We start from the raw sequence: 23,607 nt of genomic DNA, 5'->3' as shown, positions 1-23,607 counted from the left end.
CCATAATTAACCAAGTGATTTATTAAAGGAAGGGACTTTAGAAGAATGACTTGGATGCAGTCATGTGAAATACAGAAGCAGCTTCCTAAGATATTTTTCTTTGGCCTGTTCTAGAATTTCTTAAACAACTGAAAGTTTTTTAAGTGTCAATAAGTCTACTGGCTTGTGAAACTTGTGGAAAAATGACAGCTAGGTCGAAGTGACTCAGAAATCAGTTTAGGGATTCCTATTGAACTGAATTATTAATCTACTTAAAATAAAAAAAAAATTGCTTTGACTTCGGCTATTTTAAAAACAAACCCCAAAATACTGTTTCACTTTGACCTTTTTTATCTTATGCCATATGATTTTTTGGCATAGCTACTGACAGTAACGCTGAAGAAGAAAGCCAGGGAGGGCTCCAGACTAACCTATTTGTTGTGGCAGAATGATGCCTTTTGCAGTTGCTTTGCAAATGCTCTTCTTGCAACAGTCTTGTTTATGGGAGATCCTGGAAAAATAACAAAATGACAAAACCAGGAACTTTGTTCAAGTATTTCCCTTTTATTGAGTGATCACTTCTTTAACTGAAGTCAAGTGCTTCTGTGGAAAGTAAATCAATCTGTACAGCTGTGTAGGGAAAGAAAGGCTGAGGTCACTAAATAATTTCTGGGGGCTTTGTGTACATTCTGTTGATGGCAGTGCTGTAAAAATGTTGATAATCAATAATATTTCCAGAGGAAGATATTTAAATTGCTCTGTTATCTTTAGCAGGTAGTGTCCCCAGTTTTCTGCTCATAAAGTTTTTGCTTGTGAGCTGGCCCTAAAGTATATGCAGGCTAGGTAAGCTGTCTCTAAAGTTTCCAAAATGCTGCTGCAGACCTGGTTTTAGTGGATGTTATTTGCTTGTTTTGGACATCTGGAAGGCCATGTAAAGTTTGTTTTCTTTCTCTGAAATGATGTGGTTCAGGACTTCAAAAATAAGTGGTATGCAAAGTTTTACTTCCAAATATAAAGATTTAAAAATGCTGAGCAGTTTCATTTCGTTTCAGAGAGCCCAGTGCTTTAGAAAAATGAAATTATTCTTCAACCTAAATTTAGACACTTACATTAAAAAGCTCCGATGAGTGTTCCAAAGAAATAAGTTAATAGAAATTAATTATCACCCTAACACTTAGCTTTAAAGAGAAGTATTTTGAGAATAAGAAATCTGGTAAAAAAATTTCTACAGATAAAAGTACTTCAAAATGTGAAAATTATTAGAAACCAATGTGAAGGCCACCTGGAATAATTTCTTGACAGAAATAGGTACAACAAAAAAACAAGATGGCAAGAACAAACACCCCAGACACACTGGCACGGCTCAAGTGGTTTTTCCTAAGCAATCAGGAGTTCTTCAAAAGTTATAGTTTTACTCAACAGAATGGTGAGAATTCAGAGATGTGGAAAACCTGGGGAACATAACCAGAGACAAAGAAGACCAAATAAAGCTTAAGTCTTCAATAAAGTGGAATCAAAAAACCTGCAGTTTGCTGAGCTGTAAGTTTGCTGAGCTGTAGCTAAGGAGAATGAGTACTGCAGTATGGTGAAAGATTTGTCTCAATCCTCACCATGTGAATTAATAGCAGATATATTTTTCTGAAACCTATTCTTTATAAGGAACAAAAGTAAAGGATGTTTTAAGATCAGGGTGCTGACACATGGAGACACTGAAATAATATTCAGATATTTTTAATCCATATTGTGCTTCATGTGATCAATTGTAACTTCTGTATTAAAAAAAAAAAAAAACAAAAAACAAACAACACCTTGAATAAGTTAATAGAAATCTAGTAAAGAACAGGCATTTAAGTTGGATTTTCCTTTCAGAAAATTCTTCATCCCTCATTAGAGGTATGAGGTATTATCCTCATGTGAGGATAATAGGTTTTCATGGAAGAAGAGCTGAAGTCCTGCACCATCTTGACTGAAAACCAAGAAAACATCCCTAAAGTGGGGTTAAATGGTTAAATCTGAGTAAGGGCAAAGGTAAATATTAAAGTGCCTCTGGCTCCCTCTCTGCATACATGTTTAAATGTATATTTTTCTTGAAAAGTAGGTGAACGCTGAGATGAAAAATATGCAGTAGGGAAAGTGATCAGGGTTAGCTTGGATAAGAGATGACTGAGGGACTTGGAGGAACTAAAGCAGTGGACCACTGGTCCAGCATTATTATTCTTTTGAGAAAGAAAGCACTTGATAAAACTCAATTAAAAAAAATAAGGGGGATCCTATGCAAACATGTCATAATTAAAAATGATCAGTTTACGATAAACATATTGAAATGCATGGAAAAAATAATTAATCTGTCACTAATTTTTCATTACAGGATGACATCTTCATTCATTATTTATCTATTTTTGGACTCAAGCGCATGTGCTTAGTTGAATTTACCATATCTCTGTTTTATAAAACTGCTGTGTTTATAAAGAGTTGTGTAATTTAATATTTGTAAAGTGTGAGTTTTACAGAAGCACAGCACTCTGGTAGCTCTCACTAATATTACCTTATAAAGCAGATAATATAAAGTGTTTTAATTCATTTTTAATGTAATAACCACAAAGCTGTAGGTGTGGAGCTGAATGCAAAGCCAGTGAGTCATTTCAATTCCCCAGGGATTTGTATCATCTCTCTGTTCAATACTGATCCCTTGCCAGGCTGTTGGCTTTACTTCACGATGTGTGGCACAGCAGACACAGCACATAACAGAGCTCTCAGTGAATCAGCTTCTACCAGGGGAAAAAGTGGGCACAGTTTTGGCCTTGATCTTGCCAATATCACAGCCTTGGCACGTAAATGTAGGCACTACCTGGCTTTCCTCTAAGGCAGCCTTCTGAACAAAAAAAGGAGCACAGCTACCAGGGAGTTTGGGAGAGCAAAAATGGCTATTGCACTTCAGCTTAGCAAGAGAGAGCTCTCACCTCCCTCTTTGTCTTGGCGTTGCAAGAACAAGAGCTACAAGTTACAAAAGAGAAAATGATCCATACGTTGCCACTCTCAGACTTTGGGGAAGCTGGCATGGCTCTCTAGAGGGCCAGTTCCCTTTGTTCCCTTTCATCCTTGCAGGACAGCAGGGTCTGGCGCCAATCAGCAGAAGAATGATGCTGCTCCACTTCTTCCCCAGGTGAGACCAGTGCTCTGGGGGAAGGAGCAAAGATCAGCAGAAGAGGAGCTTGTTTATCTTAACATTTCAGAATGCAGCCTCGCCAGTATAATGGCATCCACTGGTTTCCATTCCTGCAAAGTTACTAAGCACTCCCAGTGTGCATTTTTTGCACTGATTTCAATTAATTGGAAGCTCACTGTGTGGGAAACCAACTCCTCATGAAGTTGAGCAACACCACCTGCAGAAGTCATGTTTTGCAGAGGTGTTTTGCTTCTAAAATTTTCTGTTTCTGCTTAATATGTTATCTAGCACAGTACAAAGGTTTTTATTCTTTTTAGGGCTTAGAGGACAGTCTGTGGGGTATAATGTACTCTTAGCTACCAAAACAAACCAACCCACTGGTTCTGAGGAGAAGCTTGTAATAGCACCATTTGTTCAAACACTGAAATAAAAGCAAAACAGTTAATCTAAGAAATTCTGACAGACAAAAAGCAGTAGCAATAAAAGCTAATTGTCTGTTAGCTCCAGGTATATTTTTATTGAGTGTTTCAATCTTAGCCTAGAAGCATATATTAGGAAAAGGCTCTGCGATTTTCACAGATCAAGCAGCAACTGGAGCAAGCTGCAGTCTCAAGTCTGTCTTTACTTTCCTTCCCAGGCCATCCCTCCCTCAGCTGTCTGCTTCCAATTCAGGGAGATTTTAATGCCTTCGTGTAGCTACTACTGAAGCTTTTCTCAGTAGCCACAGTAATAAGGTGATTTCCTGATACCTCCACTTATATCCAACAAAGATAGAGGAGGTCACTGTAGCTCATATGTAGAAGGAAGAGACAGCTCATTTTCACAGAGTTTGGTTCTTTTCAGTGAGAGAAAACATATTTTTCTCAAGGTCAGTAGCATAATCAAGGTTTTCATTAATTACTTAATGCACCTTGTGTATGGCACACTTTAGACATTTCCTTGGTAGGCAGAGGATCTGCAAATTTTATGCTATGTTTTTGTGTCTGGTTTTGTTTAATGCAACCTTTCTGTCTGGACATCAAGAAACTGAATTTTTTGAAGATAAGACGCCCCAAACCATCTTCTACCTTCTGTGGCTCTATTCAGTCTGGGTTTCTGTCAATGGAGTTTGCTCAGGTTTTCCACTAATTTGTTTATTCACCCAACAACAACAAAAACCACAGACTTCAGTGACTTTAAGCTCTAACCCCTATCTCAAAATATCAGGGATTTGGTTTTTCTGGTATATTTATACTTATAATTAATAATAAATCAACAGTTTGTTTTTGCCCTCCAGTAATGGATAATGACCAGTAAGACTGTGCTCAAATGAATAAAAAAGTTATTTTCAATTTGACATAAGTTTCATGAATTAGTAGACCAAAGATGGGAAATGAGTTTTCCCTTTAAAAAACTCTTTGTCATAACCCACATTGATCAGCACTGTTGTGAACATACTGTATTTAGTTATTTTTATCTAGCACGTGGTAGCAACCTGTGCATCACTACTGAAACCGTCAATTGAGTTATTAAGAAGGAAGACACACTTAGTAATCCCTGCAGTTCTCATCACAGCAGGGCTGAGTCTAACAGTGACATCAGTAGCATCAGCACTGAATTTCAGTGCTTTTTATTACACTGGCCTTGTTTCATTAGAATTCAGCATTCTTCATGCTTCTTACAAAATGTATACTTTGTACTTTGCAAATTCTGTTGGCTGTTATGGGTGGACTGGTGTGACTAGAAGACCAAGTGACAGTGTTCACAGAACAGAGGGAAAAATCAATTTAACTTTAAAGTGTAAGCACTTATTGAGGCTAAAGATTAAATAATGGAGGCAGACTCTTCTGCCTAGCATGACAGAGGGATCTGAAAGCAGAATAAAACACAGAGGAAAAACAGAGTGAGCAGCTGGAGCGAAATGCCGTGTTTGTTAGGCAGGAAATCAATAATCTTTGATGGGCAGATCTTACACAAACCCTTATTCTGGGCCTGCTATGTTTGGAAATTGCAACAAAAGAAACAAAAGCTTATTACTTGGAAAAATCCAACCTCTGGTTATGCATGTTTACCAAGCTGAAGGAGTGCCTGGAATCATTCTTTTGCAGAAGAAAAGCAAGTGAGGAGGATTTTGCTAGCGAAGGCTGCATGCATACTCCTCTGGGAACAGAAAACACGTGGATTTGATCACACCCCCATTTCCTGCTTCCAGATATCTGTGCTTGCCTGAAGAATGCTACTCTCCAAGGGTAGTTCAAAAAACCAACGTGGTCATTAGCATTTCCAAAGACAGCAATAGGGAAGCAGAAGCTCAGGCAACGCAGTGGTTCCTTATGTGACCCTGGGGAGTTCCTGGTGCATCTCAGAAGTTCATTTCAGGAGATGCACTCTGGTGGGACCACTGGGAAGCGGACCTTAGGGAGCAGCTGGATTGTAGGAATATGCTTTCCAGCCTGCTTGCTCAGATTGCAGCACTGCCAATCCCAGATGCCCACAAATCACAAGAAAAGCCTGAGAAAGGGTTGGGATTGGTTAAAAACTTAAAACTCAGATTTAAAAAATAAAATAAGTTTAGGGTGTGGTTTATTACCTTCAGGTTTCTTAGCCTTTAGGGTGCACTTGAGTCATGTTTTTAAGTTTCTCTTTGCTACTATGAGGTCTAGGAAACTTACTTAAAACCATAAGCCAAGATTCTCACCTAATCATTTGGCTGTGGAAGCTGAAAAAAACAAACTTATGAGAGGTGCAGCACTGACTGATGGGGCCAGGCATATGGCAAATACTTGGGAAAGAGTATTCTCTTGGAGAGGGAGGGAAAGCAGCCTGGGAAGGGGGTGCAGCAAAAAGGCCTGGGAATTCAGTGCGGACAGATGCTGAGAGGAAGGCAGGGGAAGATGGGCTCGTGGGGAAAGTGAAGTTGAACATACCAAATTCAAATTTGCAAAGGAGATGGGAAAGTGTTTCCTACAATGAAGTCCGTCAGTTAAGCCCTGTGATTTCTGTTCACCAGGTGAATTTGCTTTCCCACAGAGATTATTTGGTTAATTTACAGAGACAATATGTCAGCATAACAATTTCACCAGCTCAAGGGAGGTGATCCTGCCCCTCTGCCCAGCCCTGGTGAGGCACATCTGGAGTGCTGAGTCCAGATGTGGATGATTCCTCAGGACAAGAGAGGCATGGAGCTGCTGGAGTGGCTCCAGTGGAGGGTAACACAGATAATTGAGGCACTGGAGCATCTCTCCTAAAAAGAAAAGGCTGGGGGAGCTGGGGCTGTTCAGCCTTGAGAAGAGGCACTGAGAGGGGAGCTCATCCATGTCTGTGAGTATCTGCAGGGAGGTGCCAGGAGGATGGAGCCAGGCTCTGCTCAGTGGGGTCAAGCAATAGGGCAGGAGGCAATGGGCAGGAAGCTCCACCTGAGCATGAGGAAGATCTTTACCGTGTGGGTAACTGACACTGGAACAGATTGTCCAGAGAAGTTGTGGAGTCTCCCTCACTGGAGATATTCAAGAACCATCTGGACACAATCCCATGCCATGTGCTCTGGGATGACCGCACTTGAGGAAGGAGGTTTGTCCAGATGACCCAGTGTGGTCCCTTCCATCCTTGCCCGTTCCATGATTCTGTGGTTCTGTAATTGTTAGTCAGAGAAGTGGGTGCTTGGTCTGAGCTGAGGATGATGAGTAACAAGTACAGATTAAAACTAACTGATAAGAAGGCGACCTGTGGAAGCCGTAACTTAGCTTTTCAGCATAATAATACAGTTTTAAGGTCATGAACATTTACATTTCTCAATATTTTAAAATACCAAGTCAAGACAGGAGGGCATAGGGGTGTTGAGAGCTGTGAATTAGCCTCACTTTAGCTGTGGGGTTGCTTGCAAATGCAGTGCAGAAGTGTAGACAAGGCTACCTTGCAGTTCAAGCACAAGGTGAAGATTTTGGAAATTGTAGTCCTTCTGTCAACTCACTCACAGTCACTGCTGGCATGGTGAGTATACTCAGTGTGACCAGTATTATAGGTGAATTTAGGGAGTTGTGATCTGAATCACTCTTCCATGTCCTTGACTGTGGAGCAAAGAGATGGCACAAAACATTCCATGAGGGATTTTCCTCACAATTCAGCCATCCCTGCCTCCTATCAGAAACTTCTTGGCTGAATGCAGAAATTGCATTTGCATTTTTGCGTGCTCTGTGGACTGTTTGCTCTACCCAGTGTTAGGCATACAACTTAGAGGACTGGTCTCTGACAGGTGGAAGAAATAGGTTCTTGCCAGTGGTGAATGCGAGCGCAGCCTTCTATCTCCTCATGCAGTGCATGTGGGCTCTAGCTGGACACTTCAGACAGCCACATCTGGGTGTGCAAACACCCTTTTTCTCTGTCTAGATGCATCCTTGGGTGGCTCATGGTATACAAGCATGGAAGTTCTGTCTTAGGCATTGTTGGAAAAGATTTCTCTCAAAAACAATAAAAATAAGTCAAAAGAAAACAGAGCTTTTCCCCTCCTCCCCCAATCCCTACTGCATTGGATGAGGCTTTTGTTGTGCTTATTGAGCAAACTCCTTGCTGCACTGAGAGCTAGTTGGTATTTTGGGTTGGCTAGCTCAAACTTACCCATGTCTTCAAAGACTCTGCAGTGATGCTGCATACTGAAAAAATTGTGCAGATTAGGCACTTTTGAAAATCCCATTTGAAGGATCAGTTCAATATATTTTGTTAAGAAACTTGAAGTAAAATAAAACCATGAAATCAAAGCCAATCTATCATTAATATTCCACAAAAGTAAAATTGGAGCATTACAGGCATCAAATCAAAATCAAGTCAACAAATTGACTGTGGCACTGGATTAGAATGGAACCAAATTGCCAACTTGATGAAAACTCACAGCGTTTATGAACTCCGATGGTCTATTGAAAGCACGTGTCAATTTATCCTGGAATTTCAAAAAGCACATTTTCCCAGAGCCAGACAGAAATGTAGCATTGAGCTGGGTTATTTTATGGTGAAACACCATTTCAGAGCCAATTATCTAGCTTCCTTCTTCAAATCCTATTCCTCAGTAATGAGTAAATCCTATCCCCGCCTCCCAAGTGCCACCATATGTAGCACAGTCTCAGAAAAGGACACTCCTGACAAGCAGAAGTTTGTCAAAAGTTATTTACCAGAAATTGCAGATGACAATTTCAGGTCTTTCAGGATCAAATAGAAGCCCCAGAAAATACATTAAAGAGCAATTTTATGCAATGTTATATATAACTTATAAGCTTCAGGAACTTTCCTTCCTACTTCTTTTTCTGAGAAATTTGTGCACATCTGGAAATATAAAGCTACATCTTAGCATTAGGAAACAGAAGAGTATAAATGACCTGGGTGTCTTCTACCTAACAAAATAAAGTAGATGACTAAGACAAATGAGTGTAACTACCTCTTGAAGTCTCTCCTTCACACTTAAAGAGGAACGGTAACTACAGTTCAAGAGGGAAATGGAAGTGGTCACAACCCAATCTGAAATAGTCCAGTTGAAGTGTTAGGGCATGGGTTAGACTTGATGATCTTGGAGGTCTCTTCCAACCTAGTGATTCTGTGATTCTGTGACTCTGTGTGAAATCAGGGGTTTCCTGCTTTTGCAAAAGACTTGTGAAATGCTGATGTTGTTGGCACGTGCCATAATTCAAAATAGCCAGAGTATTTAGAAGATCTTACATTTCAGTCCTTTTCCTGCAATACAAGCTTCTGTCCTGAAGTCAAAGCATGTTTGAATTTTCAGATGTCCCTCAATCAGATTTGTAGTACTTTCCTCCACGAATGAGCTTTGCAATGCAGTATGACAGGGCTCAAATGCACTCTTACACATAAAGTATAATTTGAAAAAAACCTTTTAAAATCACAAGAATATTGTGCTTTGAAAGCCACAGAAAAGGATACCTTAATAGATTCAAATGCATCATATGGATACATATCACTAAACAGCAGGAGCACAGCTGACTACTTTTGAAGGAACTGCCATTATCTTTGGTGAGGCAGAGGTTTCAAGACTGCACTGTGCCATTGTTCTATGTAGTGCTCTCGGCATTCAAAAGAGTTTTTTTAAAGTAGCTGTTTGGGAAAAATAAACTTCAGAACAGCTTTGGCAACAATGGGTGCCAATGCTGTCTTTCAGCAAAATTAAGAAATAAAAATGTAATGTGTGTCTCATCACCTCAGCTACATTTTAGAAGTTCTTGGTTTGTGTCTTAGAAATGAGCCAGACAGCTTCTCAGCAGGAATCTTTGTCTTCATATGCTTTATACAACAATATTTATCAATACAAAACTTACCATAAAATCTCACATTTTATATGCAATGTGCATATAAGCTATTTTTTTTTCCAAACCTATATTCTGATATCATATTTCCACAGTATCCTTTCTGAATTTGTTATCATTCTTGATCCTCTTGATTTTTATTGCCAGTCACCGCTACATGTTGAAATGCCAAAGGTCCAACACATGACCAAAATGGCAATGTGGTTCCTGCCTGAAACCTACTGATTTGATGTCTTGTGTGCCCAATTTTCAAATGCAAAATTATGTTTTTTTCCATTTTTATTTGGTATGGTAGACAACATTCTGTCAACACTGTGGAAGACACTGTGCAGCTCAAATTCTCACCCTTCTAGCTAGCATGAGCACACGCATGCTTGCTTCTCCCTTTGAACAAACTATTACACCATTAACTCATGGCTTTTGTCTGTGCAACTGGGGTGACAATAGCAATTTATCTCATAAGAAAAACTGGTTTAATATTTGAGAGGTAGGCATTGTGTATTTCCCATTTTATGAAGAATAAAATTAATGCTTAGATTTTAACCTTTTTTTTTTTTTTTCTTCCAGTGGATGTATAGGTGTGTATTTTTATTTTTTAGAACTGTGCAGAACACCAGAGAGGAGGGTGACTGAAGAAGTGTAAGGAGAATTTGTGCCCAAGCAAGAGTAGCTTAAGGAGAATAAACTTTAGGTTCCTTCAGAGTTAGGAAAGTGTGAGGTTTTCTTAATTTCTTTATTTAAGTGAAAGCTCAAGATTAAAGTCAGCCAGTAAAAGAGAAGCCTGCTTTGAGAAATTTTTTGATTATGATAAATTTTATCAAAATTGAGCTTCCACATTGAAGGTCTTAAGCCGAGTTTACTATTGAATTTATCTTAGAATGCACTGGAATGTTGAGAAATGTTAAATATAAAACCATCTCGAGTTTAAAGATCCCACAATCTGGATTTGTTTTGAGGACAAAAGGGCAAAATTCTGAGATAATATGTGAGATAATTGGAAGTTTAGTATTGTCTCCAACTCCAGAACACCATTTTTATATTTTAATAAAACTTGAGTTGATCTCTTGCTTTGTAGAGCTTAGCTGAAAAAATCCCCAAAACAAAACACAAAACTGTACCCACACTGAGCCTTAAGGTTACAAACATGATGCTGTTATTTCTCTTGCACAAAATTTTGGAAGGGAAATTGCAGTTGTGTATAAAATGTTTGTTCAAAAATAGTTTTCTATGAGGGAACATACTAAGCAGAAACACAGTACCAAGTTAAATTGGAGCTTTCAGGTCAGCTTTTTTGGAATTAATTTCCTCTGTGGCAGAGAGGGGCAGCTGAGATGAATGATAAAGTGACTGGGTAAAAGCTCTCTTCCCAGTCTGTGATCTCAGAGATCACAAGCTAAAAAAATGGGATCATATTGTAAGCCCCCAGAGCCTTTCCCTAAAACTGCAATTATGTTACATATTTTAATAAATGCATAATCCCTGTAATGTGTACTCCTAATGAACACAAAGGCTAATTCCAGTACTTTCTTCCTAACAGGAAATATTTCCTGTCTTTTTAATAGCAGAATTCAGCAGATATTTGCATCAGTTGGTGCTAGTGGCCTGTTCAACACTGGCTGCAGTGAGGACTGGGACTGATTTTGTTACTTTCAATACTTTCCTCTTTATTCAGCAAAAGTAATTGAGATGAGCTTTTTTTTTTGATGAGAGAGCTGTGAGTTTCTCTCAGAATTAAACCTCAGGTCTGGTTGTCTCCTGCCCCCTTGTACCCCCATATGTGTAGGTGTCACTCACCTCATCCTTCTAATCGCAGAAACAACACTTGCAGTGGTTACTCAGGTTTTAAAATATTTTCTTAAGAGAGTTCTATACTACAGATTCACGAGCATTTCTTTAGCTTGGAAGAGGGATGTCAATCAGCAGCACTGCCACTTTAGCAACTGCTCCTATTTCCAAAACCACTTCTATTGTTACAGTCTGACAAACTAGCCAAAGAGTTCAACAAATTGCTGGCTGCAGGGGCTAATTCAGCTCCTTTTTGTGGTGTTTCATTCTTTTGCCCTGCCATGATTACTGTCCAATTTTTCCGCTGGTTGCTAAATCACCAACTAATTATGTATTATCAAAGCTGCACATAACAGTGGAGTTTGTCTCGGGGTTGATGTATATCAAAACAAGGCAGGTGAGTGAGTCAGTCAGGATACAGATGTGCCACTCCACCTGGTGCCTGTGTTAGTACTTATTCATGCCTTCCTTTTGTTCTTCTGGGCTCCTTTTGCTTTTTACTGTGCAGCTAGAATAGGTACTGACTGCTGCATTATGTGTGCTTTAATGTTTTTTTATTATTACCATAGGAGAACGAAAACACTCATAAAGATGCGTTTTCTTTCTGGCAAAATTTCTCAACAATGCAGTAGCTTCTTTGTTGGGGAACTTGAACCTTGGAGAATGTGATGAAGATTACTAGATGCCCACTTAGTTTCCTAGCTGCTCAGGCAGTTATTTGGAACAAATGAAAAATCTCTAAGCCTCCTTCCATGCTGGTATGAGTTCAACAGTCTGCGAATATCAACGTGGAAATTTACTTGCTTATCCCTTGAGAAGTCTGTGCACATATGGTATTCTTTTTCAAATTATTTAATTAAAACTCAAAAAGCACATGAAATCTGGAATGCTCACTTCCAAGAACACCTACCACATTAAATCAAACTCCCCAGGTTGAAACATGGAGGAATTAAAAAAATGTAATTTACTTTTCCTTTTTGTATCCTTCCCCTCTCCCCCAATTCCCTCACCTCAAGCAACAGTGAGAGACCTAAATTCTCTTTGGCAATTTACTAAATTGCACAAGAGAACCTGTGCAGAGATGAACCTCTACAATATTGAAATATGGTGGTTTCTACCTTACATGTTAACTATTAAAAAAAAAATAAAAATATATGTATATATAGAGGTAAAAAGAAAGGTTTTTGTTGTGTGCATGTTGGTAGGTAGAAATTCTAAATTTTCAGGTCTCAATGTGACCTGACAGCATTCTTTCTATGTTTGTTTAGTACTTGGCAGTTGAGGAAATACACAGCAAGGGAAGACAGAGATTACCCACGCTGGGGTAGGAGGTTGGGAATTGCCTACTACATTCAGCTGCCACTACTTAGAAAGAGATACTGAGCTTGCCAAAACACACTGCCTTTAATTATTAAACCTGTCCCTTTGATTTCTGCTTTGAACAAATGGGGAAAAAAGGACAAAATCAAAGAAAAACTCCAACCCTTGGTAATGAGATTGTAACTATTTTTCAGAAAAATGTTATTTCTTTTGCCGAGATGTTTACCTTGGTACCTGAGTGCATGGGGAACAAATCCTGGATTTTCACTGGGCTGTTCTCAAAGAAGCATGTGGAGCATTTGGAGCTATTGCTGGCTTTATAATGAACACCCACAGCCTTCTGTGAGAAGATTTTTCTGCCAGAGCCCCTCTCTCTGCATCATGGACATGGGCTGGCAGGTTACCGTGAAGTCTACAGCCCAGTCTGTGGTGTGCTCTGCCTGGTGGGCTACTTCTGTAATAACCAAAAGAAATGGGCTCACTTCCTTCCATTTCACATGTGGATTCAATAACTTCTGCCTTGTGCTGTCTTTCTTGTGTGGTCAGAAGGAATCAGTGTTTTTCAGCTCCAGCCTTTATAACTCAAGTGTGTTTTTAAAGAGAAAAAATGGAGCCACATCTGCTGTCTTGCCAAAACTGCTCCTGATGTTTGTATGGACATTCCCAACCTGGCTTGAAGCAGATGATAAAGTAACTGTGGTAGCCCACAGCCAAGTCCTTGCCAAGCCTTTGGCTCCCTGGGCAGCTGTAGAGCTTGGTAGCCTGCTGCCACGGCTGCCTGCCCGGCAGTGTTTCCAATGGGTCTAAAATGCTTCAAAAGGGGTCTAAAGACTGGCTCTGCCATGGTACACACAAGCCTTTGTCACAAGCAAGTAACAAAATCTCTAACTACATCTGTAGGGTTATATTCATAAATACAAGAAAATGCAAGTCATTGAAATCCTTGATTTCCACAGGATACCTCATTCCCCCCACCTTGTTTCCCCTCTCAAGGTGTCCCTCTGGAAAATATGCAGCTAATTGCAGCTTGTCAAATTACTGGGGAACTTTGGATAGCTTAGGCAATTAGCAGAAGTTTCATTTTGATTACTTTGAGCAAGTTTTGTACATAAACGATGCTCTGAAGACTCGTTTTAGGGAGAACACTGTTATATCCATGTAGGTGGTGATTTCTCTCTGATACAAGTAACTCTTGGTTTCAGTGAGGAAAACTCCATGACTGCCTCTTCCAGCAGTGAGATCTGATGATTCTTAAAATGGGGGACCCTTAAAACTGGGTTGTGAGAAGTAAATAATTACCTTCAGTTATAAACAGTGCTAGTTGTAGGAGTAAAGGAACCATTAAAAGCTGTAAACAGAGGGTTCTACTATTCTTTTCTGATTCTGTGCGCCGCAACCAGACGGACCCATATGGTTGAGGGAACCTGGCAGTGAAAAACACTGTTCTACAACATTCACCTGAAAGTGACAGCCCAGAGAAAAAATGGGTTCGAACTTGCATCAACAGTCCTTGGATTATTTTCACGTGAATGGCAGAGTGAAATAATTTGTGATTGCAGATAATGCGTGAGCAATTACCAGAAATATGGTATTTTGGCCCAAGGAAATTCGTGTTCAGGCAATAATTTCAAATGTTTTAAATTCTACACTTCTGTAGTAGGTGACACAAAATCCTTTTTTGGTAATGATTATATCACTAAGTCTGTCCTTGCATGCCCTTCCTTGTTAGCTATTCAAGCATTAAAAAGATTTATTAACCTTGTCTTTGTTTCAGTAGCCTCTTTTTTCTATTTTTTTATTTTTGCAGTATTTGACATGCAAAATGCTTTTTAAGCCAAGTGCTTCAAGTAACAACTACTGCATTTAACAATAATTGGTGGCTTTACTCTTCTCACTTGGACCTGGAGAAGCCTGTACAGTTACAGAAACCTCAACATCTCCATTCTTGGTCAGCCCAGTCCAGCTACGAACAATGAAGGTGATAATATGAGATGTCCCAGAGGTATAAGCAAGATATTTCAAGATGAATTGTATAAAGCAATCAATTCTTTAATAATGCACTAAGAATAATTTGTGGGTGTTTATTCTGAATTACTTTAAAACTTACCCAATAACTTTGTGAAACTTTGACAATTTGAATTAATGAATAGACTTTCACCAAGCCTTGAAAGAAATTCTAGTCCAAAGGGGTAGCATCATTCCTTTTTAGCACAGAAAAAGGATGTATTGAATTACTTTCTCTAAAAATCCCTTATTAGATATACCTACTGCATATCACCTTTTTCATTTCTCTCTCTAAATCTTTGCAGTCTGTCTTCTTATGGATAGTCTTCTAGTTTCTTTATCCTTTCAAAGTATATTTTCAGAACCCATCCTATATCTACTTCTTTTTTTTTAATAACATGAGAAATTCCACATAAACACTGAAAGAAAATAGAATGAAAATGTCAGTATTTTTTTTTCATTTTCTGTGCTCTCTACATTTTGCATCCTTTCATAGCTTCTGGGTTACACAGGTTACTGCCAGGTATTTTTTTTTCTGAATACTGCTACTTAAATTATGTGCATAATATTCGAGGAAACTAGAATCAAAAGGAAACAAGAACAGAAATTGAAATCAGAGGAAGAAATAAATGGAACTGCAATAAAGGACCAGAGAAAAAATAGAGATCAGCCAACAGAACCCAGGCTTTTCTATTATTAATACCTTCTGGAATAAAAATAAATTGGCTTTCAGGAGACATGCCTCAAAACTTTTAGCCGGTGTAAATCTTTGAGCCATTGCCTCCATTAGGAGTGGGGAATATGTGCAGGGACGTTCACTGGACACGGCCATTTCAGCAGCTTTTCCAGCCTGGAGAGTGACAGATCTGCAGGAGAGAAGGAAGCTGCAGTTCCTCAGTTTGCAGGAAGAGGAAAGCCAGGGGTGGCCTTTGCCTCAGCCAGGGTTTTGCATGACAGCAGTCTCTAGCAGCTGGAGGGAAGATGCTGGTGGGAAACCTGGGTGGTGTGGGCTCATCTTGTCCACCCCCATAGGCAGCTTTGGAGCACACCCAAACGCGGCCTAATTACAGCTGCAATGGTTACTAGTGAGGGGAGTAAGTGACAATTCACATGCCCGAGGCTGTGGAGGTCTCACCAGCGCCCAGAGAGTGCAGCCCCAGGGTGTCCCCAACACCACCCCAGTGGTCACAGCTGGGGCTCCTCGCTTTGGGGCACATGGGGACCATGTCCACAGCTGTGGTGTGGTGCACATTGGTGTATGTCTGCACCACAGGGCACTCCTGAGGCATCCTCTCACTGAGAGTGCAACCTTCAACATTGTCTGGAGTGCTTTTCTTCCTGGAAGTGTGGGCAGCCCTGCATCCTGGGGTGAGCCTGGCAGCCCCTGCTTTGCACAGTGCCGCATTGATGAACTGGGGAGCACACTGTGCTCCGGAGTGCTCCTGCAGGTGGCCTTCATCAGGAAAGAAACTCTGATTTGGGGTCAAAAATGTGAGGTCACTTATTTCAGTTTCAGCATCAGCCTCAGAGGAATGCAGTGAATTTGCTGAGCTGCACACAGGGCTTGACACTTTACTGCTGCCCTTGTGAGGGCACTTAAGGGTGGTGAGGGAGCTCTGGCAGTGCCAGACTTTCTTTTCCAGTACTGTCTGGGCAAGGCTGGCATTGTGGGGTTGAGGGGAAACTCTGCAGGAGGCTGCCTCAGAAAGGGAGATACAACATGTGCCTACTGTGCCTGCAACACATGGGAATAGAAATGTGGGAAATCACACACAGAATCACAGAATATCCGGAGCTGGAAGGGACACACAAGGATCATTGAGTCCAACTCCTATGCTTGCAACAGGGCACCCCAAGAGTCACACCATGTGCCTGAGAGTATTATCCCAACTCGGTCAGGTTTGGTGCTGTGACCTGGGGAGCCTATTCCAGTGCCCAGCCACCCTCTGAGTGAAGATCATAAACTTCCCCTGACACAGCTTCAGGCCATTCTCTTGGGTCCTGTCACTAGTCACCAAAGAGATGAGATCAGTGTCTGCCCTTCCACTTCCTGTTGTGAGGAAAGTGCAATGAGGTCTCTCCTGTTTCCTCTTCTCCAAGCTGAACAAGGGCCCTCAGCTGCTCCTCACAGGACTTCCCCTCAAGGTCTTTCCCCATCTCTGTTGCCCTCTGGATGCTCTTACATTATGGCACCCCAAACTGGCCCCAGCACTTGAGGTGAAGCTGCCCCAGCTCAGACCAGAGCAGGACAATCCCCTCCCTTGCCCAGCTGTGATGCTGTGCCTGATGGCCCCCAGGACAGGGTTGGCTCTCCTGGCTGCCAGGGCACTGCTGGCTCATGTTCAACTTGCCAGTAACCAGGACCCCTGTCCCTTTCCATGGAGTTGCTCTCCAACTTCTTGTTCCCCAGTCTGTATGTACCTCAAGGGCTGCTCTGTAAAAAACTAAGAATGCTCCTCCTGCCCCAAATGGGACACTAGCATGAGCTCTAACAACACACGCTGTAATACAGCTGTCTGCCTCAAGTGTACATGGTATGCCTGGGTAGATGTTATTTCATTACAACCTGATACCATCTGTAAATTTTCTTTGGATAACAGGGTCGAGAAGCCATTCTCCCAGCTGTGGATGAAGAGCTGAAAATACGTGCACATATTGCTTATGTGCTGTGGATGTGTTAAAGTGCTTTTTTCCCTCCCAGGAATGATGTAGCATGACAGGGTGGGGATGCGATCAGTCACTGGTGTCACTGTTAGTTTTACAATAATGATCTTTTGATATTTGCTCTTAAACTCTGTCACATATTTTTTTATTCCATCTTCAACAGGTGTTAATCTCTTTGCAGAAACAGCTGAGCATTTGGCTTTGCTCAGCTGTTTCTAATCAGAGCCAAAGGCAATCCTGAAGTAATCATAGCATTTTTCTTTTTAAATTGTCTATGCATATTTAAAAAGAAATACTGCATTTCTGTGTGGTTTTGGCTAAATGTGTGTTTTTCTCTGCCTCCATTATACCTGTTTAAAATAATGCAGAGCCAGCTGGAGCCCAGTTGCCCAATTTTCCCTCTTTCAATACACAATGAAATGTCCAGGGAACAGACATAAAGTAGGGTAAGAGCCAACCAGTGAGCCTCCCCTTCATTCTGATTTGCTGCAGGGTCCCAGTACCCTGCAAGGTGGTTGGGACGGATGGGCAAAGTTCCTGAAAGTTGAGATCATCTATACAGTGGTGGTGGTGTCATGCAGAGCAGGCAGCATCGCTGGCTTTAATAACTGGAGGTTAACATTCAGCAAAACACCTCTAATATCCTTGGAATCTAATCACATGGAGAGCAAAGAATGTATTGCATATCTGCCATAGAAACACACTCTCAATGCAGCTCAGGTGACATCTGTCCCTTGCTGAGCTTGCAAGTGACTTTGGGGGTGTCACTGCCTCCTCTCCCTGACCATGGGTTCATCAGAGAGAACCTTCTGGGATGGTATTTTAGGCTTTGTCCACCAGAAGAAATTTAATCAGGCTGCACCTCCTGTTTATGGTCAGTGTGCTGAATGAGACTCGGCCCTTGATGTAACTAACAATTAATGGTTATTAAAAATCCCATCAGACATTCTGGTCCATCATGGACCCACATGTCAAATGTCTGCATTTGAGGATTGTGTTGTAACAACTACAATGCCTGCTCTAGTACAGAGGTATTTGAATATCTGTAAATCTCATACTGCTTTACAAAGGAAATTCTGGAACATAAATCCTGGAAATTCACAGTAAATGTCAAACCTGGAAGAAATCCAAACACATACTGGTATTAAAATATGCATACCTGAGAAACTCTATTAATTTGGTGTGCAAAGCAGAGAAGGCTGGTAAGCAGTCAGTTAGGCATTCTCTTCTATTGATCAGGAAGTATCCCTATAAAAAAAACCTGGAGCAAGGCTATCTCAATGAAATGGTTTGCGGTCCTGAGGCAAACCAAATCCTCACCTCTCTCTCTTTCTTTCTGCAGCTTCTGTGTCCCTGCCATCTGAAATGCTTTCTTTCTTTCTTTCCTTTATGTTGTAACCCAGAGCAGCCCTGGTGCCTGCAGAGTCCTCGAGCTGTCCAGGAGTGCTGGGGAGAAGGAGGAAGCAGTGACCAGGGTGCAGAAGGTCTGGCACTGCTGGATCACTCTGCCCTGAGGCCTGAGGGAATTTCCCTGTCATTTCTCCTTGGCAGATGTTCTACATATAAAAAATAGCCTCCAGAAAACCACAATAGTAAAATATGTTGCATTCGTGTTACTTCTCAGTGTGACAGTATTCCCCCAGAGTGGTTGCAGGTGGAGGGGCTTACTGCAGCCCTGAAAATGTCCAAGTGGACATTTCTCCACAGTTCCTAATGGAAATGTTGCTCCACATCTAGGGTTTTCTTTTAATACAAAAGAGATATGGACATCGTAAAACCCCCTATATTTTGTAACTTTTATTTGACATATTTTAGAATCATCTCTGTAATCTTTGTGTTCTATTTTACATTGTGTTGCAGATCTACAGTGTTGTTAAAGAAGTGTATTTTAGTTTTTGTTACATTCTGTCACACAGGGGGCTGTTTCATGTGAAGTGCAAGAAGAGGGCAGGAGGAGTATAAGATACTCTCAGAAAGCTCTGAGAGACAACTTAGGTATCAAGACAAAAGGTCTAACACACCTTGCAGTTAGAGCAGCAAATTTGGTGGGCTGTGCTAGAAGGATTCCTCAAGGGTTGGGGAGTCAGTGCATTCAGTATCAACACTGGAAGATCCTGAGCTAATGTGGAACAAACTGGTGGTTAGCTGCAAGATGCCAGGCTCTGTGTGGCAGTGTGGGAAGTGCAGACCTTTGGGCAGGGGTTTTTTGCCCTTGACTGTGAAATCTGCCCTTGTCTACTCTCCATGTATCCTCATTTACTCATGAAGATCATACTAAGTCATTGAATAAGGTCTTGAAGGAGCAGGGAGAGAAAGAAAATTGTAAACTTTTGACAAATGCAGGAAACAAAGAACACAACTGAGAAAGCTTTAAAGAACTAAACAATATTTGCTTGTTTTCTTCTTTAAGAATTAAACTGGCCATCCTAATAATTTTGGTTTTTCAGTTTGTAGACATTGAACAAATAGGCAAGAAATGAAAATGTCTCTCCAATCAAATATTTTTCAGCACTATTAAAACTAAAATTTCTTCAACCAAGTGGCAAAGGAAACATGTTACTTACTGTGTGCTGTCACAAAGAGAATTTCCCAATGTTTATTTCTGCTCAGATGTTGTACTTGCATATGCTACGAGAAGGAATGAAAATTGAACACATAGGGTTACTATTCTACAATAGGCAGACCATTGGACAAATCAATATCTGAGTTTCTATTTGCTTTTTTCTCCTCCCCAGATCAAATACAGCTATTAATTAGTGGTTATCCATGATGCTGCTGCCCTTTGCAAAATATACTCATTAAAAACACTTCTTGGTTGGTTCAAATGGTGCTTCATAAATTGTTCTCAACTGCAGTTTACAAATGAGAGAGAGAGTTTGAAGCAAAAGTACATAATGTCCAAGAGGCTATCAGAAAATAATAAATAGAAAAAGATTTATCTGTAGAACACGTGTAGCACTGTAACATTATTATACTTCAAACCTAAACAATAAAATGAAGAAAATCATTAAGTACCTATCAGGATTATCTAAAGCAGCTCTAGAGAGTTGGATACATTATTTAAAAAAGCAGCATTTTGAAACCACATCAAATTCCCCAGCTCAGACTGAAGTTCATTGTGGGCCCTTTTGCACACACCCATCTGTGAGTTAAAAAGAGGCTTTGCTACCCAGCCCCTTGTGCTGGAGAGTGCTGGTCATGGTCATGCAACACCTCAGAAATGGGGTTGGGGGCAAAAATTCTCTGAAATCTGTTTCTTTACTGCTTGAGCAGCTGTCTTGGGATGGCTAGACACAATGAAGTGCTGTACATAATTATTTTATCCATGGCTGAATGATGGCCAGCTTTGCTGGAAAGCCAACAGCTGTTTAATGGTGTACAGTCACATGCTGCACCAGTCTATCGAGGGAAGGGATAAATACATAATCCAGCTGATGTCTTAGTTTATAGTTGAATGACCCAATTTGGAAATAAGTCAGAACAAAGAAGGCATCCTCATGGGTTAATTTTTACCATAAAGCCTTTGGTAGCACCAGGGATGCCCAGGTGATGCCTTTCACCCAGGTGGCTTCTGAGGAGTGCAGTGTCTCAGAGCAATATTGTGCTGAGCACTTGGCATAGGGCTGTTTAACAGCTGTGGCACTCCTCTGAGTATCCCTTTGAGACTCAAATATTTCATATATAATGTCTTGCACTGCATTTGCACTCTTAGCAAGGCTCATTGCTCCATGTTTTCATAGTAAAATATGTGTTCCCCAAATCTGGTCATCACTACAGGGTTTATTAAACATTTCCCTGTTGGTCTTCCCAGGAAGTCCTGGAAAGGATGTGAGTGAGTCACTTCTACAGTCATTTTACAGGGTGGTCTCTGTGTGGGATACCAGAAGGGGCAGGGGCTGTGTCTCTCCCCAGTTCCCAGAGGCAGGATGGAGAGGATGAGCAGGGCTGTCTGCTGACCTGAGGCTGGATGGTGCCCCATTCCCTGGGCAAGGGGCCAGTGGTGGGGACAGCCACTTGCATGCCCCACAGCACAGCATGGGGATTAGGACTGCAGCTACCTTTTGGAGGCCTGTTTTGTTCTGATAGTACCATTTTCCCCCTAAATTCAGTCTTGTGTTTATTCATATACCAAATCCTGTTCTTACGTACTGTAGCATAAATGATGTACGTAAAAAGCCACAGTCGTCTCTCTCCAAAACTTGAACTCCTTATGGCAGCCAGTGTCCAATGCTGCCATCCTCCTCCTTCCCTTCTTCTGATGTTGCATTTGGTTGTCAAAACAAAGCACAGAGACGCAGCCAGATTTTGAACCTTTTTAACAATGTAATGGATCCTATTTCTAATAAAACTTTACTATGTCAGTAGAACCTAGAGGAAAGACCAACCTGAATTTTTTGCTGTCTCTTTTCTTTTATTGATACCTGTCCTGTCTCAAATTTTCTTCTAAAGTCTAGTGCTTTGGATTGTACTACTGTCCTTCTGTCCCAGAAGGTTCTGGCTTTGAGGAAGGAAACCAATTTTGGGTACCTGTAAATGTGTTTCATTTAGAAGGTGCAATGAGAGGCCCTACATCAGTTTCTGATTCATGCTGTCAGATAGGGTCAAGTCTTTAACATGAGAGAAGAGTAGGGCAAAAGCAGGCTGCTTGAAGCTTATTAATTAATCTTCAACAAATGAATCTTCCATAAAAATAATAAAAAAACAACCCTACTATTCATAGAGTAGAATCATACACCCAGAAAGCAGTGAAAAGTCACCTTCCAAAATTGCAATGGAAATGTAGCACCTTCTGATACAGAGACTGTGTTTCTCATAAGTTATTTTTTAAATTGGAGCTAAGAAAGTTTATATTAAAGCAACTTGAAGACTAATATAAAACCTAGACTCATCTGTTCTCAGGAATATCTTTGAAAAATACTGACATCTTGATAATTTCCCGTTTTGCTTATTATCAGCTAACACTCATAGCAGAGTCTATCAGTGTGAATAAAATGCCTTTCCTTTGAGAGAAATGATTTAAAATTATGATTGGTGGTTTAGAGTGACAAAAAATGGGAAAAGAAAATCTTCAGCATTGTCATTAAAGGAAAAAAATCACAGCATTTAAAGAATATATTATTCTCCATGGGAAATGTTAAGACAAATGGGACAAATATTCCATATTTTGCAAAAGGAACATTTGAGGTCTTTCAGTATTTTACACAAGTTGACAAAAATACTTCAAAATAATGTATCCTCTTTCTTGTATTCTGTAGTGTGGGGTACTTCTGATCTATCTACTCCTGATACAGGATCCTGGATGAGAGGAAATGGGAAAATACAGTTTGTGTTTATCAGCAAACAAAGCTGAGAGATTTGTCACCTAAGCAGTGAATTACCTAAAACGAATTGACTAAGATGGTGTAGGACTCTGCAAATGTGCATGCTGCTGTAGAGCTTCATGTCAATAAAGGTATTAGGCTGCTTTTAATTGGATGCTGTATTTCTGTAAGGGCCTGGGAAGGCAGATCTTGTATTGAGATTGAACTCCTTTACATTAACATAAAAATGGATGACTTTTGATCTCTTTCATGCAGCTTGCAGAAGCATTTTCACAAAACCCAGAATGCAGTCACTGAATCACAGTAGCAAATAATTAGAAACGGAAATGCCCTGCTGGGTTATTGAGTTCTTTCCTCTTAAAATGCAAATATATTTCCTGTGATACATATTTTTTCTTGTGAAGTTCACTCTTGAATCATGCTTCATGACCATTTCATCATTTTCCTGTGCATATCAACCCACAGATTCAACTATTAAGTGCCTCACTTATGTCTCATTAATCTTGGTTTCATCTCTTGACTGTATCCTTGTTATCATGTTCTCTAAGAATTAAGGAGAGCTGTGGGAAAATCTGTTTGCATGAAATGACATTTAGATTTCTCCAAAACTGCAAATGTAACATTTTTGAGGTTCAAATATGTTTTGCTAACCTTTCAGGTTTGTTCGTCCTTTGAATTTTTTCATTTCTGATCCGGACAAGAATCTGAAATAGCAAAATACATCAAGAAAATTATTCCTATGGTATTTTGGGACAGAAACAAAAATTAGCATCTCATAAAGCCTCCCTTCTGTCTAGGTACTTTTTGAGAACCAGAAGGAAAATGAATTAATTTTGTGTTCTTCTGAATACTCATGAAATTATCCCAAGTAGTGTTTCATTTGGTGGGTTGTTTCCCATATGGGGGACATTAATTATGACCTATTCTTCAGAGCAAGCCTAAAAGATAGAAATAAGAAATATACATATTTGATCACAGACATTACAAGTATTCAAAATAAACTTTATCCTCTTAGTTTGGAGGTCCCAATTTGACAGCATTCTTGGAGAATGATGATCTACTGATATTCCTGGATACAGTTGAG

The sequence above is a fragment of the Catharus ustulatus genome, chromosome 3 (assembly GCF_009819885.2).
Source record: "Catharus ustulatus isolate bCatUst1 chromosome 3, bCatUst1.pri.v2, whole genome shotgun sequence".
Taxonomy (NCBI): Eukaryota; Metazoa; Chordata; class Aves; order Passeriformes; family Turdidae; genus Catharus; species Catharus ustulatus.
This window is presented reverse-complemented; position numbering follows the sequence as displayed.